The sequence below is a fragment of the Cupressus sempervirens genome, chromosome 7 (assembly GCF_028749045.1).
Source record: "Cupressus sempervirens isolate cs-2001-9-10 chromosome 7, ASM2874904v1, whole genome shotgun sequence".
Taxonomy (NCBI): domain Eukaryota; kingdom Viridiplantae; phylum Streptophyta; class Pinopsida; order Cupressales; family Cupressaceae; genus Cupressus; species Cupressus sempervirens.
Window position 1 is genome coordinate 748,533,704 of NC_143124.1, and position 18,219 is coordinate 748,551,922.

An 18,219-nucleotide genomic window follows, 5' to 3' on the forward strand; every position below is an offset into this window, starting at 1 on the left:
GCCTCCAAAATGGATAATTTTCATATTAATCTTGCCATGTGCAAAACCACGTGGCCAAATTGAAGCAAAATCGTACTTAGGTGATGTCCACAAACATGATGTTGGAAGGAATTTGTAGGACTAACCATAACATCGCACATGCTAGAGTGAATTCAATAATTAATGATCAATACTTAATTGTAACCCGTACTTAGGTTGCCAAGTTGATTACAACTCGGTGACAACCCATCACTCGGCCAACACTGCCCCCTCGATCATAGCTGCTGATCACTGTCATGACACCTCCTCTTGATGTCTAACAAGAACTCGATCTATCATACCACCACTTGGTGCCCAAAAAAACACTCGGTCATTACTGACCCAAGTCACTTGGCAAGTCACTTTTGATCAAACAACTTGGACACCAATAAACTAGAGATCATTCGATAAACACTATGCCCAATTAATATGAAAAAGGCATCGCCCTACCCTGCTCGACAAGTAGTCGACAAAAAATTGATCAACACATCGCCACTTGATGCCTGGTAAACAATCGGTTGCCAATGAACTGAGTTACTCAATAAGGTAGTATGATCCAACAACTTGATCAACACTAAACTCGAGCTCACTTGGTAAGCACTATACTTGAGTAGCTCGATAAATACATCACCCTACCCAGCTTTGCAATTACTAAAACTCGGAAAGTAATGGATCACGACAGGTACTGAAGCTTGATAATAGTACTGGGGCTCAACAAAGACTAAGCATTCACCACCAATACAAATAAGAGAAGTAGCCAACTACTGCTGACATTCCACAATCTCATTATAAATCAATTCCTATAAATCTTTGTAATGCTCAATGAATGCGGAAGGTTGAACTATAAAAGTTGTGATCCCATTACAACCTAAATTGGAGAGATAGTTGGCAACTCTGTTTCCCTCTCTATGTATGTGTAAGAAGGTAACCTCATGAAACTGATCAATTATATTCCAAATTTGTTGAAGTACATACTTAAGTTGCCAAGAAGATGATTGTCTCTTGATACAAGCTGAGATTATAACTTGGGAATCACCTTCTATCTATACATGATGGAAATTCCCTTTCTTGGCAAGACTTAATCCTAAAAGAAATGATTGACCCTCAACTATATTATTAGTTCATGTAGGTAGGGGTGCCATTGTAATTGCCAAAATTTTACCAGTGTAATCCCTAATACATGCTCCCAAGCCTGATTGGCCTAGATTGCCTCTAGATGCCCCATCAAAGTTGAGCTTGACAAATCCAGACATAGGAGGTTGCCATTTAACTGTAGATTTGTCTATACTTGTTTGTAATCTTGTAGATGTGCCATATCCTAATGCAATAAAAATTGATTTCCAATCCCAAATGATACCTCCATTCCAAGAAGTGATAACTGGATTAAATTTTCATTTATTAACACTTGCATTGGTAACTTCTGAAATCAAATTTTCAATGGTTTGGGACAATCTATTTAGAGATGATGCTTCTTTTCTAAAAATCCTCTTATTTCTTTCCCACCAAATTGCCCAAATTACCAATGCAGGAGCACATTTCCAAATCTCTACAAATAAGGCATTGGGGTAAAGAACTGGCCAGGCCTAAAAGATGTCCCAAATGTTATTTTGTAGTGGAGTCGATTAGTTTAATTTGTTTAAAATAAATGTCCAGCACTGGTATGCAAAATGGTAGCTTACAAAAAGATGGTCAATTGTCTCATATTCTTCTTTACGTAAAACACATTTAAAAGGAGGTACAATACTTAGCCTAGCCAACTGATCACTTGTTAGAATCCTGTGCTTAACTACTAGCCATGCAAAGCACCCAGCCTTGGGTAACACTACCTTGTTCCAACAAAACATGAAGGCTTGAGAAGGAGATTTTGCCGACTCATCTTGTTGGAGAAGTTTGTAACCTTCCTTAATTGAATAATTACCATTCTTAGCTGGAATCCACAGTAATCGATCCTCAATCTTCGACACAAAAGCCTGTCTATCTAAAAAAATAGATTGGAGCCACTATTTACTCTAAGGGTCTAAAGGAAGTTGGTCTAGATCTTTCCATATTACTTTCCTTGAAAAAATACATACTGCATCCATAAAGTGAATCACAAGATTGCCCCACTCTGCTTTTGTAATTGATACAATTTTTTGTATGTTTGGCATTGTAATTAAAGGAGGTTGTCCATTCCAAGAATCACCCCAAAAGTTGATCTTATCCCCACAATTGAATTCCCAAGATATATACTTACGAACAACATCTCTAGATGCAATCATGAAATCACAAATAGTAGATCCCTTAGGAGGATCCAACATGGAAAATATTCTATGTGGATCGTTATTATCTAAGTATTTCTATTGCATTATTTGACATCATACTGATTGTGATTTAGTATACATATGCCAAACCAACTTACCTCCAAACGCTTTATTCCTTGTTGTCAAATCATGAATTCCAGCCCCTCCTAAAGCAGGAATATGTGCCATGTCTTGAAGAGAAATAATAGGAAGCTTATTTTCATTTGTCAAATTTCTAGACCATAGAAAACCCCTAATAAGTTTTTGAATTTGTGAAATGATAGAAGATGGTGCTTGCATGACAGCCATGTAGTAATTTGGTATTGCATATAGGATTGACTTAATAAGAAAGATTCTACCTGATAATGATAGCCATCTTACTTTCTAGGAGACAATTTTGCTCTTAATTCTTTGGAAGATGCCATCCCAAAAAAATTTCTTATTAGATCCCATAAAAAAGGAATCCCAAGATAAGTGGAGGGTAAAAAGTCCTCAGAAAACCCCAAAATGTGCACTATCTTGTCTGATATAACTTTGTTTGTATTAAATAAGAAATTTTTTTACTTTTGGGGATTTATTTTCTGCCTTGAGACTTCTGAATATTGCATTAAAATTTTCTTTATCTGCTTAGCCTTTGAGACTAGTGAAGTACCAAACAATAATGTGTCATCAACAAATAAAGAATGCATAACGAAAATTGATGTAGCCTCAATTTTTGCTCCTTTCCACTTGCCAGATAAATGATGTTGCTTAATAGTCCTGCTAAGGGCTTCAGCCATGATGATAAATAAAGCTGGTGAAAGAGGATCACCTTGACGGACACCTTAAGTGGAAGGGAAGTAGCCTGACACTGATCCATTAATAATAACTAAAAACCAAGCCCTCGAAATGTATGTTTGAATCCACTTGCACCAATTTGCGTCGAAAACCATTTTTTAAAGAACTTGGAAAAGAAATTTCCGGCAAACTTTGTCATATGCCTTTTACATATCTAACTTGATAACAAAATTGGAGGACTGACTACTATTGATGGAATGGAGGACTTCATGAGCTACCATTGCACCCTCCATTGTTTCTCTACCGGGAACAAAGCCACCTTTTTTGGGAGAAATTATAAATGGAAGAGTATTTTTTAGGCACAAATAAATAGCTTTAGTAATGATTTTGTAAGTCAAGTTGCAAAGTGAGATAGGGCAAAAATCTGCAAAATTTTTGGGCTCCTTAGTCTTTGGAATGATTGCAATATTTGTAGAGTTGAAGTACTTTAGCATAGATTTAAACTTTCTTGATTTCTCAATGGCTACTAGAAGATCCCAACCGATAAAGTCCCAACAACTTTGAAAGAATAGTGCAATAAAACCATCTAGCCCCAGAGCTTTATTTGGGTGGAAGGAGAAGACTACTTCTTGAACTTCTTGAATGGTGAACGGGGCCATGAGCTTAGAATTCTCCATGGGGGAGACCATTGTGGGGATATGCTGAATGAAATCCTCAACTTATAAAGGAAATGGCGATGGATGATCTGCTGGAGCAAGAAGATTCTTAAAGAACTTGACACATTTATCTCTAATTTGCTGAGCATTAGTTAAAATATTGTCCAATTCTAAATCCATAATTTGAAAAATTGATTTGACTACCTATTTTTGTTGGGCAGAAGCATGGAAAATTTTTGTGTTTCTGTCTCCTTGTTTTAACCATACTTCCCTAGACTTTTGTCTCCAATATTCTTCCTCCCTAGTACACAATTCCTTTGATTCATGCTGAAGCTCTTTTTGCTTAACGTAAGTGTCACTATCCATCCCATACTGGATAATGGAGTAATGAATTTCCTCCAATTGCATCTTAACAACCTCTTTCTACTTGAAAACATTCTTAAAAGCTTGTTGGTTCCAAATTTTGATCTACTCTTTGACATGCTTCAATTTGTTGGCAAATTGATGCATTTTAGACCCCAGAACAAAAGGAGCACTAATCCACCATTGTTTTAAAGTGGAAGAAAGTGTGGATGGTGCAACCACATACTTCCAAATTTAAAATATGGCTTACACTGAATATGCTCTATAGATGTGGATTAGTCAATGTTGATGGAAATTAGAAAGTGTCCAAATTCTGACGAAGACAATATCTCTGAGTGAAAACAAAGATTACCTAATTTCCATTCTTGAGAAAGAATAAATCTATCCAATCTAATTGCAATTTGTGCAAAACTAGATCTCCTATTTGTCCATGTAAACCTACCATTAGAAGGCTGAATATCCATTAAATCTTTGGTAACAACAAATTGAGCAAAATCCTGAATGGTTTTAATGGGTGGGAAATGCCACTAACTTTCTCATTTTAATTCAAGATCACATTGAAATCACCCCCAAGAATAACAAGACAAGAGTTTTGAAGCTAAATTAACATTGCTAATTTATCCCAGAGTTTCAACTTGTCTTGAGTAGAGGTAGGACCATAAACATTAATCAAGGTAAAAGGAACATCGAAATCTAACACTTGCAACATTTGCCAATTTGCTGCTTGTTGAATAAGGTGTCCTTGAGTTGTTAATGGATTCCATAGGACAACAAGACCACCAGAAGCTCCAATACTGGGAGAATGTACTGAAGACCACCTTGACCATTTGGCCACAGATTTTTAAAATGTATCTTGTGATAATTTTGTCTATTGTAACAACACAATATTAGATTTCATGGATCCAATAAACTGTTGAATCATACTTCTCTTGTCAGAGACATTTATGCCTCTGACATTCCATGAGATAATTTTCATTGTTGACAAGGAGAACTATTTGTTCTCCTCGTCACTCTCTTGTTCACAATAAATTTTTCATCTAGTGTAGTCTAAATACCCGAAGCAATCTCATTTCTGGTCTATGATCCCTTAGGACACCCTCTTGGTTTGGGAATCTTGGAAGTCTAAAGTCAAAGAGAAGGAGACTAAACAATTGAGAAAGTTTGATGAGGGTCAAAACTATTACGATTATTTTGAAGACCAATTTCAGATTGATCCTTACAAACCTCAAGTTCCCTCAAAATTATCTCTCCAAGTTGAAAATCTGACTTATTAGCCACTTGTTGAAAAATACAATTCTCCATACTATTTGGAATATTCTGAGATGGATAGTCAGGTTGATCCTTGCTAGTCTCATGTTCCCTCCAAATTGTCTCTTCAAATTGAAAATCCAAATTGACTGCCACTTGCTGAAGAATTCTCTTCTTAACATCTAATGAATCCTGTTTAATGCATGATTCTAGAAAGGAATCCTTATTCTCCACTTGACATGTAGTTTCTATAACTTGTACAGTCTTATAGCTAAAAGATTTCTTCCGGGTGATTTGACTATTCCAGTACTAAAATTCTTTGAGCAACACATCAAGGTCACTATTTTCCTGATTTTCTATATTGATTCCTTCTTCCTCTGCTATACCAAATATTATATTGTTAGGAATTGTAGAAACAACTTGATCTCCAATTTGAAGAGCTTTCCAATCAACATACTGGCTTTTAGAAAGAACATTACTTGTTTTGTGACAAACTAGTGACAAGTTTGAATGTGACTGCTCTAAATCATCCAACTCCGAGAGATGCACAGAAGGCTTCATTGACAAGAGATCATGAGAGATCTTCAACTTAGCTAGCAAGCATTGGATAAAGGGCAATACCAACTGTAAAAACATAGAGAGTTTGGTTGCTGTAGAAGACACCAGACTCTGGTTTCTTATAAGAGGTACAAATTGAGGAGAAACTGTACTATCCATATTATGTATCAGTTCTGAGTGCACTTTATGAGTACACAGACTAGAGTCTGTACTATAATCTGGACATACTTCCTGTACATCCTGAACTAAATGTTGGCATTAAGTATTAAAATGACCCAATCTATCTTGAAACTTTTGAACTGGTTGCTCATTTTGTATTGAAATTGACTGATCCCATAAACCCCATTGAGAATTTATAACCAAATGAGATGGAAGGGGATGCCGCATATCTAACAACAAACAGACTCTCACATCCAAATGTGGTCAGTCATAAGGTACATGATCATGTTTGAGGAAGATTCCCAACTTGTTTGCAAATATTTCAATAATCTGAGGATCCCTGTACTCTAGAGGTAAAGAGGGAAAGGATATCCAGTGTGGCATAAAAGGAATTTTAAGATATTGAGGATTAAAGTTAGGAGTCTAGATCATAGTAAATAGCCCAGACCCACAACAAAATTATCCTTTTTGAATTTGAATTGATATAGAAAATATCCCTTAACTCTGACCAAGATGAATGAACCCAATCTTTAATAGTAGAAAAGAGTAGAGAGTTAGAGGAAAACTTACCAATTAATGCAATTTTTCCAAGCAAATCGATAGAGTTTTGCAGCATATGACTTGGAAGTGTAATCATCAACCTATCTATAGGTTGAGCATGAGTTTCATTTGAGTTGGGATCAACCACTTGCTTCTTTCTCCATACTTGTTGACTATTTGTTGGTTTGAAGGGGGACCTAGGAGGATCCTAAATAATTTTAGAAACCCTGACATCAGGGACTAATTTAGAACCTTCTACACCATGGGGTTCATCATGAGAAATATGGGACAAATTTGTAGGGATAATCACTATCTCTTGAACCGGCTCCTTAACCTGATTTATGGCCAACTGAGGTTGATATAGGGGACCTGGGGGAAACCCTTGACAAATATCAAAAATTGGTTATTTGGCTTGCCGACCATTCTTCCAGCTTTGATTTGGTTGACCCCTATTCGGTAGAAACTTGGATTTGTTCTCGTCTTGTGACACATGTTGTTGAAATCATTTTGAAGCCTGCTTTGAAGATTCTCCTTTTTTAAAGGTAAAACCGTACCCATACTGCAATCTCTCCCAAGGCTCCTATTTTTAGGTATCATGGAACTGAGGGTTAACAAAGAAGGGTTTAGCTGGCTGGACCACTGCTTTCCCTCGAAATATTGATTTTTTCCCTGAGTAGAAGTGAGTTTCCCGAAAATGGCAATGTAGCAATTGCAATTTATCATGATCCTTCATAACTTGCTTCACTACGGGGTTTGAAGAAAAAATATTGGAAAGAGCACCAAGATACAGTTGTTGTTTTTTGAAACCCCTAGGTTGGTTTTGAATATTCTTCCCTAAATGGAGACCTGACTGCACATCAACTACTAAATCTTTATGCATGCTTGAGCCTGTATTCGCGCCAGCTTCTGCAACTGCTAGCACCTCTACTCTAACTCCAGTGCCTGCCCCTGCCTCTGCACTTATCCCAGTACCTGCTCTTACTCCCTCTTTTGTCATCCTTCCAATCAAAGTCTTTTTTATTTTAATATTATGTGTTTCAATATCAAAAGTTAAAACTCAATAAATTATATTTTTAGGATGTTGTTTATTTACAAAGTAAAAGGACAATTACATTAAATATGAAACTTGGGTCTAAATTACTAGGGAATAAGGAAATTACCAAATAAGACCTTTTCAAACTTAAAAGAGTGTTTCCTCTTGAAAAAAATTACAATTTTACAAAGCATATATTAATATTATTGGAGCGTGCCTTGGCTATACTATCCCAAAAATAATCTGCAACTTGAAATGCAACTCTATGTAACAACAAATTCACGATGAAGCTAAATATTGTGGTAAGAAATTAATAAATGTTTAATTATCTCATTATGTGAGCTTAATATGATGTTACATAATTTTTCTTTTATGTAAAAAAATGAGATAATTGTTATGTTCAACCACAAGATCTCATAATATAATGTAGTTGTTTTGGTAATGTAAAGGAACAATTAAACTTTTTTGAAATATGTTTTATATTATCTTATATAAAGAGTGGTATGCATTCATTTTATTTAATAATATAAATGTAAAAAATAAATTAATCTAAAACTTGTACCTCTTATAAAAGCTTATTATATGGAGTTTAAATTTAGTTGACATGATTGTTCCAACATCTTTGAAGTGACATGGACTTAGTATCATTCTTATATATTATTTTCCTAAATACTTAAAATATACTTCTATTAAAATAGTTAGATCATACATTTCAGACATGTATAAGCCAATCAACAACTTTTATATGACCATATCTAATACTTGTACTCCTTCAAAGAAATAGATACCTTTGTAGATATAGGTCTATATTATTAATATAAGATGAATAAAATACACAATGAAAATCTAGTGAACCATAACACTAAACTAGCTTATGTTTCCTTATGGACTTTCCTATGATTATTAAAAAAAAATCGAGTGTCATTCTTCCTTTGCACTATCCTCCAAACCTCCTTCCTCATATACATATGCATATCCAATTTTTTTTTTTCACATGTGCATACTTCTCCTTCTTTATTAATGTGTCAAAATGTATTATCTTTTATTCTTTATTTTTAGCTATCTAATATGAGAAAATAACTCTATATTAACATACCTTTAATTGCATATGTGAAATACATGATGGATTTGCCTTGAATGAAAGTTGAATCACGTAGTTGTTGTCTATCTTTAATTTCTATTTTGGTTGTCTTTAATTTAGGCATATCCTAATTTTTGTTTCATGTATCATAGAGTTTTTAATTTTTTTAAAAAAATGTTCATGTGCATATAAGACAATATATTAAATAGATTCTTGAAAGAATTTTAAATTAACATGAAGCATGAATGAATTTAAATAGAGAACATTTTAGGTCCAAATCCTCTACTCGACTTCAAAACAACCCACTTCCACCCTAGGATGCACTTGATGAGGTTCACTTATGAGCTAACATAAATGAACATATAAACACAATCTTGGAGGATATTACTGCAACAGTGGAAGGAAAGTATACTCACAAACACACTAGCACCTAAACTAAAGAAAATTTTTAAACACCAAATGAAATAAGTATGCAACTACGGTCCACTTAACTATGCGACGAGAGATTTTTCAATTAACGTACATTAGTTTGTTCTTAACGCAAAAAAATGTAAAGCATCACTTATAAAAGAACAATAGTAGAAAGAGGAGAATGTGGAAACCATAAATTATATCGCTACTATGCTTTAGGTAAACTAATTCAAAAAAAATATCTAGCCTCGAAAGCATAGAACACATGTAATATCAACAACAATAACAATAGAAATACAATCAAGCTTAGAGCTCCATACAAAATCAACATTCTCAAAACTAAAAGAACAAAATAAAAAATTGAATACAAAACCTCCCTCCAACACCCTTAATATATAGGTTAAATAGGCCTACGAAAGCATAACTAGTTGACCAAGATCGTTGCTTCAAAACCATATAAAATTGGCCAACCTTCAACCCATAACTTTGCCCAAGATAGAATATAATTCCCATGGTACAATAATCACAAATACAAACATCATATGACAAATGGAAAATGGTAAATAGTCTCTATAGAGGTTGCATGTTTTCATACAAGTGGACCAATCTTTTACAATATTAGTGTTATGAGTTTTCCACAATCCATTAATTTTTCTCCAATAACAACTTTTTAATTAAATTATGAGTGTTTTTTAACATTAATATTTTAGATCACAATCTATACTCTATTATTAGAATGTATGAAAACAAGAGATGCATAAAGAAAACTATCTTACAACTATGCCATAAGTAGTCTAGGCTATATATCTACAAGACACAAAAACACATCTAATCACAACAATCTCTACACTAAAAGAATCACAAAGATATCTAAAAAGATAACATAAATGTTCTTATGTTTGGTAGGTTCACTAAACATAATATGGATATGCCACTTAATTTGGCCACTACAAATAATAATTGAATATTCCTTCCCTTTCCTTTGATCTTCCTACCTTTTTATTTTTTTAGTGTAAGCATTTGATTTAGTGGCAAAATCATATTGTGGAAATTTTAAAAAATTGATAAGTAGGGGATATTTCCACAAGCAGCCAAATTACAATATTGCTTTTAGAATTCAACTATATATATTTTGAGTCAAATTCATTGACCTATATTTCATGAGTATTGATTCACACACAAATCCATCTCTCATGAGAATAAATGAAAAACCTAGCACTCATTGGATCTAGGTGAGAGGTGAAGCATCAAGACTTCTCGTGAGGTCACAAGCATTGAGACTTTCCGGGAGGTCTTGAATTGGAATAGTAGTCGAATGGTCGAGAAGTCCCAGTGCTTCACCTATGTGAGCATCGCCTAGATCCAATGAATGCTAAGTGTCTCATTTATTCTCATAAGAAATAAATTGTATGTGAATCACTCGATCAATGAATTTGACTCAAAAACTACAAGTTAAATTCTCATAGCAATATCATAAATTTTTAAAATACCAGTTCAAATTGTCTTCAATAAATAATAAATAAAAAAATTCTAACCGTACAATACATATTCACCATTACTAATCATCCAGGCACATGGATCTATAAAATGTGAAAACGCTTTCGGTTATATGACTTTTCTCAGATTCAAATTTCATATTAAGCAGGCCGCGGGTGTGCGTGTCATACTGGACCTCGGGCTCGCAAACCATCTATTCTCTCTACTTAGAACTTTTTCAGATTTAATTCTCTAAGACAATTCGTACGTTCAAATTTCAACGCAACACAAATTCAGAACAGTGACAAAGTATTCGTTTTCTCTGTTTCGTCCAGAGTCGCACTCAATTGTATGTGGGGTTAGAAAATTAGTTTACATTAATGCTATATAAATTGTTGCTCTGGTTTGCTTTGCTTCAGATCTGATTAATCCTTTGGTAAATACAGATGTTCATATATTTTAGATCAGTAGACGGGCTCGAACAATTCAAGATTTTGCTCTCAACGAGGTAATTCAATTCGGGGCCTAAATTTTCCTTGTTTGATAACAGCATTCATAGGTAGACAAACCCACTGACAAATCTTATCAATGTTAATAGCATTCGAATTTTGTATAATGTTGGTTTACTTGCGGGTCCCTACCTTTCTTCTTTGATGCGAGTTTATAGTCGTTCTTTCCATGTGAGAATTGTCAAAGAACCGGGATCAAGAAACATACGGCGGTGATAAATACCTGGTTATTATGTCTGCTTTAGCAATTTAGAGTTATTAATTTCAGGATACACGAGCTGATGATGGAAATCCGTTTGCCTTTCACAACGAATGAAATTCTAGTTTAGCAGCAAGATAAAGAAATTGGAAATTGTCTATAAGCACTGCATGCGTCTAGGCACAGGAAATGGTCAACAATCAATTCTAATTATGTTTTAAACATCCTGTAATTTGTCAGAGGGAATGGGCTCGGTGGAAAGGGGTGAAATAAGGTCAGCTGTGATTCCAATCGGATACTCTATAGTTCATATGATTAAAACTTTAAATAGAAATTATAGGGTCCAGCAGCATTAATTCACCTTTAACATTAATTGACCTACATTGTAATAACCCTCACAGGTTCAGACTTAACATACTCCCAGTACTTTACAATTCAGACATTTGACATTACTTCAAACACTTGACAAGCAAGCTGAATGGCTCTGAACAAGCTCCCTGACTGTGCTGATGAATTGCGATATATATATATATAATTTGAAAGGAACAAGTATGGATAAATCTGAAACAATTTCTGATGCTTCTGAAGTATTCAACTTTCAGTAATCACAAGCAATTTTATTATGCAACAATTAACACCCATACAATTTAATACTTCGGAATTATATTTACTTGGCCAAAATAAGCCAATACAAAGGAACCTGATTTTGTTGCTTCTTTCCAGTCTCTTCCCAAAACCCAAATCGCAGCCCAGGAGGAAAGTTTTGTGCTGCAAATATAGTCACGATTTTGAGCCCATAATGACATTCAATATGTAGAAATCAAACGTCAGCTAGGAGGGTAACTTTAGGAGCAGATCACACTCCTTATAAGGCTGCCATTTTAGTTATGAATGCCGCCCAGAATAGCCAATTCCACTGCCAAATGATTGATGCCTCTACCAGGAACAATGGCGTCCCAATACCAGGATGATAGAGACCCAGACCACAGTGGATTCCCCATACTCACGAACGGGAAAAATTGAGGCCAAATTTCTGATTCACAATCTTTCCATATGCTGCTCGACCCTCAAACTGCCCAGAATTTCAACAGCTTTAGGCGTGCAATTTGCCGGCATACAGGATCACTTACAGAAGATAGAAACTCACGCCAAATTGATATTATTGACACAGTAACCAGAATTATGAAACACCACTCCAATACAAGAAGAATGAACGCCGACAAATTCAGTGAATAGAGATGCCCAATACAGGTATGTAATTCCATCTCAATAAGTCTTTCGAGAAACAGTAATAATAGTAATGAAAAACTCCAAAGTAATTTTCAGTTATACTATACCTTAGCAATAGAATGAACATGTAACTCAATCCCTCAAACCCTTATAGCTCAGCAAGGGCACAAAAATCAATAGCCTCAGAATTGTCATTGGGACAACAAAAGAAAATAGATAATCAAACATTTAGATGCTTTTCTCATCAAATGAGCTCATATTTATAATCCCCGAATGGCATTTAGTTTCCTAAATGTGTTCCACTAAAGAAACTTCCTCAACACAACATCATTTTATAACATTAAAGTGCCATATAAAATAATTTATTAATTTCTTTTGGCTCCGAAAATTACCTTTTCACCCTTATCATAATATTTTGACACACAAGGCCACTGTTTCTTGTGCCCGAGATATAAAACTTTCCAACCTGGTTCAGACAAGTTATGACACTAAGGTAGCCAAAGTACAATATCAACATAAATAGCAACCTCAACATATTTAGCTGAATAATAATAATTCACCCATCTTGCGAAAATGACTGAAGAAGCATTAGAATCGAAATCTGACAACACATGAGTGATTCTGATGAAGAAAGAAGATGAATGAACCTAATGGGCTGGCTTACTAAAAATAGATACTCCCTCCAAGATTTTGGAGCCCAAGCAAGAAGCTAGAAATAAAAATTTATAGCATCACTCAACTCCTCTAACTCAATAAAGCTCATCGGAACCAACTATTGAGTTACTATAAATAGTAATTCCCTCAAAACAGAGCCAAAACTTGCCATAGGCCACTGGAAAGCCTAATAACTCCACAATAGAGACCCTCAAATCCCATTGTTAGCTCACTAGGGTTGCTATGATGAATTGTCTCAATCAACGACATGAACTTGCTAAAAATGGGACATTACAATCCGCCTTCTCCGAGCTTGCTTGTCCTCAAGCAATCCGACAACACACTGAACTCCAACCTCCTCCTGGATCCCAAATGAAGAAGTATGTGGCATCCCTATCAACACTGAACCAACTGTATACCACTAACATCATCAGGACCAACAATATATCCTACAACATAGCATTGAGAACTTGTATTGATGATGTATAAGTCAAGATATCACTAGAAAACAACTCCATATGAGATCTCAACATACTCTTCTTCCTTGTATCCACTCACATAATATATACTGGATTGGAATCCTGATCATTGCCAACAATCCTTGCAAAAGACGTAGCTACAGGAGAATTTGGTACAACATGTGATTTTCTTATCTCAGCAAAGGTGCTCATACAACAATATCTGTAATTGCAATGGGTGTAGCTATGTCATAATCTATAGATACTTGAACATCATTGACTGCTTTCAACATCAACCTCAAAAAGAGAATTGTCATAAAACAATGTTGCATCCACGTCGACCATAGGATTGCCCACAAATTGAACCTCACCACTTTGCTGATTTGAACTATAATATGACTTTGCTTTGAAATCACTCACCTCATCATCAATGATATGTGTACTATCATTAGAGCACACATCTACAACCACTTGCATATTGCTAAACTCTTCAATAGATGGCTCAACTGGCATAGAAGTAGCTGCCGATATGATAGTATCATCGCATTTCTCTCTTCGAAAAAGCGATATCACACTCTACTCAAATTCTAGATTAGAGATTAGATTTGTCATTTGTTTGTGATTTTGATTCAACTCATCCACTAACATATTCAATTGTTTCACAATACTAAATTGTATCTCAAATTCTCCATCCCTAAGTGGTGAAGTACACTCTCTACAGGTATAATGTCTACCCAGAATGAATCTTCTATCATCATCCATGTCACTGAATACCAATCATCGAGTAGATGTGATAACTGAGCCCAATTCATGCAAGCTGATAGGATATCGCTCTAATACCACTGTAATAACCCTCACCAGTTCAGACTTAACATACTCCCAATACTTTATAATTCAGACATTTGACATTATGTCAAACACTTGACAAGCAAGCCGAATGACTCTAAACAAGTTTCTTGACTATGCTGATGAATCCCAATATATATATATATATATATCTTCCTTGCAAGCCTTCACTTCCAAAATGACGACAAGAATTGTCAAGCAATTCAGCTCATTATGCTCAGTTGTCTTGTGCATGGTACACTTACATGGAGATGCTAGTTTGAACAAACTTTGGGGATGCAATTGTGTATTCAAAGCATCTTGAAATTGAGAAATACCGACTTGACAAATTTCTTGACCATAAAACCAATTATTCATTGAGAAACCTTTTCCTTTTTGCATTCTGATTTTTCTAATTTTTATTTTTTTTTGAACTTTTTCCAAGGTTGCACGGGTACGTGGGTACGGGAATGGGAACGGGTACACATATTTTTCAAAATAGGGGACGGGGGTACGTGTGTATGCCTAATTTTTTCTATATAATTAATATTTTATAGAAAATATAAAAATCAAAATATATGTCATGAGTCATGACATTGAGCATTCAAAACAAGAAATTTGAAAATATGAGCCATTAGTCAAATTATATATATATATGCTATTGCTGAATGTTTAATGTTTAAAGTATTTTTCATAATAGGGGACGGAGGTACTTGGGTATGTCAAACTTATTTAAAAATTATACTTTTATATTTATAAAAAACCTGAAATTATGAGTCATGACAATGGTTTTTCAAAACAAGAACAGTGATAAAGTTTGCAAAGGTAATGTATTGTTTTCAGTTTCAGATTTGCTATATGTTTGAAATAATAATACATGATAAATGCTTAGATGCATAACAAAGAAGGCAGACTTTAAACATGAACAAGAAGACCCTAAATCATATGACAATGACATATTGCAAATGATAAACTTATGACTTGAACAGTGATAAAGTTTATTGTTAATGAGTATCAAAGTTTCAAACTGATTTGGTATTGAATTAAGTTTGATAAACAACAAGCTAATACAAAAATAAAAAACCAAAAAAAAAATCATAATCTTAATCAAGGTCCTTAGCTATGATGCTCTCCACCGAGTACCCGGTATGTGGGATACTTGTACCCGGTACTTGGGTACGAGTACTAGGGGTGTGGGTACGAGTACCCATGCAACCTTGACTTTTTCACTTTCTAGATTTTTGAAGTTTTTCACTTTTTTTTGGAATTTGCGACATAAAAGAGATCTCATATCTCAATAGTAACTTTGAAAGCTCATACTTGTTGATACTTCCACGATAGAACCCTTTCAAGCCCTCCTAGCGCCAATTTTATTAATGATTTTTTATGACCACACCAACATAGAATAAAGTACCAAAACAATTTATCCACTCTTGATCAAAATCACCATGTATGGTAAGATTGCACAAAAGATCATAGAGGCGACTCCAAGGTTCCAACAACAAGCTTCGACTTTAATTTGGTGATGAGCTCTTTTGTCTTGATGTATGCTGGTTATGCAAGGCGACTTACGCTTGTCCACTTAGACTTATCAATCCTACTTGCAATTTGGACTTCCATTCTAATTTTCTCAAACTTCTCATATCAGATTTAGTTCAGCTTATACTTAATTCCCTTTGCGTCATATTTGACTTCTTGTCAAAACCTCAACTCTCATCAAGCTCTTTACTCTTTGACTAAGGTTCACCATAGAGGATCTAAGTGTCAGCTTCCTTGGTTCAACTCTGCCTCGTGGCCTTGATTCCTATTCAGGACGCATCTTCAAGTTTCTCAAACTTAGCCTATGGACTCCAAGACTTTTGAAATCACCACCAAGGCTACTTGAGACAACTACTCTACTGCCAAAGTGAAAAAGTGGAGCTCCCCATTTTCAATGGAGTGATGGTGTAGAAAGGTCACAACAAGTAGATTGGAAGAAAATGTGATGCTGGCCTTTAGAGGTTGACGTGAAGACTGAAGGTTTTCACAAAGAAGCTAGTAATGGAAATGAGAGTCTTGTGGACTGTTGAGGAATCTGATGTAAATAACAATTAGTGTAATTGCAGGTTAATAAGAGCAATTTTGATGTTAAAGTAGATTTTCGATCATTTCATTGGGAGTAATTACAAGAAATCACAGTCTCATTGCCACAAAGTGGTTAATTTATTATGATGATTGGGTCACAAATGTGTGAAGGGTCTTGAATGATGCATGTGATTTTTGAAGAACACCTGAGTTTGTGAAGTAGACATATGGTGCACCTATGAAATGGTTGTGGGGATATCTTGGAAGACAAGATTTTATATGCTTCAGGTTATTGTTATTTGTTTATGAGTGCTCCTATTTCATCATTAGACTGTTAAATGTATTTTTTTAGTATTTACAGGATTGCTTCTGAATATCTTTTGTATTGGGGGATGTGATATATTTCTTGCTGGTTAGAGAAGTGTTGTATGCATTTAAAAAAGTTTTGTTGAATCTTGTATTTGAGTTTGTATGCAATCTGGAGTTAGTGCTTCAGCAGTACGGAGGGTTGATGCTCTCTGTGAATTGGTGGTCACCTATTTAATTTGTGTTGGTGCCCATTTTTGCCAATGAAAGCTATTTTATGCCATGATTTTTTTTACCTGTATTTTTTTGATGGTTGCTCTTTTATGTTTATGTGGCTTATGCATTTAAAAGTTTGGAATACCAATTCATCCCCCCATCAATATTTCCTGTGTGCTCTTCAGATTTGTGCTTGTCACCGCAGGCAGAGTTCTCATCAAAGCATACTCTATCTTTGGCTTTCCATCCATCCAAGATTATTTCTTTGTGCTACTCTAGCTTTAGTGTTTTTTCCTTAACAAGGCTATAGATACCTCAATCAAGTGATTTTTCTTCAAGCACCACATTATGGGAACTTTGTGCGTGGATGAAATGAATGTCCTTGCTCCAAAGCAAACGTTTTGGCACTGCTCTTTCTGTTTTAAGCTTGTGGTGCTTTAGCAGCAGTGTTGGTGTGATGCTTGTGGTTTGGTGGTATGCATTCACCCATCTTGTGTCTGTGGAAGCCATCTTCTTTAGCTACTTCAGCTTCATAGCATATGATAGCTTTTGGTGTCTTGGGTGTTTCTTTTACAAGTTGCTTCATATTATATTCATCTTGGCAAATTCAGAATAGACAAGTATCCTCCTCTTCTTTGGGTAGTCATTTGCCATATACCTTTCCCTACTGCAATCTGTGCACTATATGCCATGCTTAGTGTGTATAGCTTTGGCAGAACTGAACTACTTGATTCATCTTGCCATCCTGGAGATTTTTGCTTAGACCTTTGAGATTACGTCACTGTTTCCCTCTCTATTGTGATCCACCTTATAGCTGTAAGCATAACTGCTAATGCTGATATTTTTGTTCTATGCATCCTTCGAACCACCTTCTGCCTGTTTGGTCCAACCAACTTGCCAATGTAGGATTTTTGTTGTTGATCTTCTCCTAGGTTGCTTGTTCCTTCACACTTTCTGTCTGACCTTGACTAATCTCCTTGGGTGTTGAGAGATGCTATTGCTTCCACCTCCAAGTATTGGATTTTGTTTACAAAGTTGTACCTTGATGCTGCATGGTTAATGCAAGTTTGACTGGGTTAAAATGACGGTACCATGCATGGGCATGGATTTGGGAAGTGTTCATGAACAATGCAGTCTTTCTGGTGGAATTAATTTTTTT

The 18,219-nt window shown here is 35.2% G+C and overlaps 1 protein-coding gene across 1 annotated transcript in view; it reads left to right on the top strand.

The window, feature by feature from the left end:
• The first annotated feature begins 10,693 nt into the window (after nt 1-10,693).
• The window catches only part of LOC149549431 (putative methyltransferase PMT23), a 130,808-nt gene continuing 123,282 nt past the window's right edge, over nt 10,694-18,219 (top strand). The window contains exons 1-2 of the mRNA XM_089792807.1: nt 10,694-10,948; nt 11,046-11,107. The gene's annotated coding sequence lies outside the window, so the exon portion shown is untranslated. The remainder of the gene's footprint in view (nt 10,949-11,045; nt 11,108-18,219) is intronic.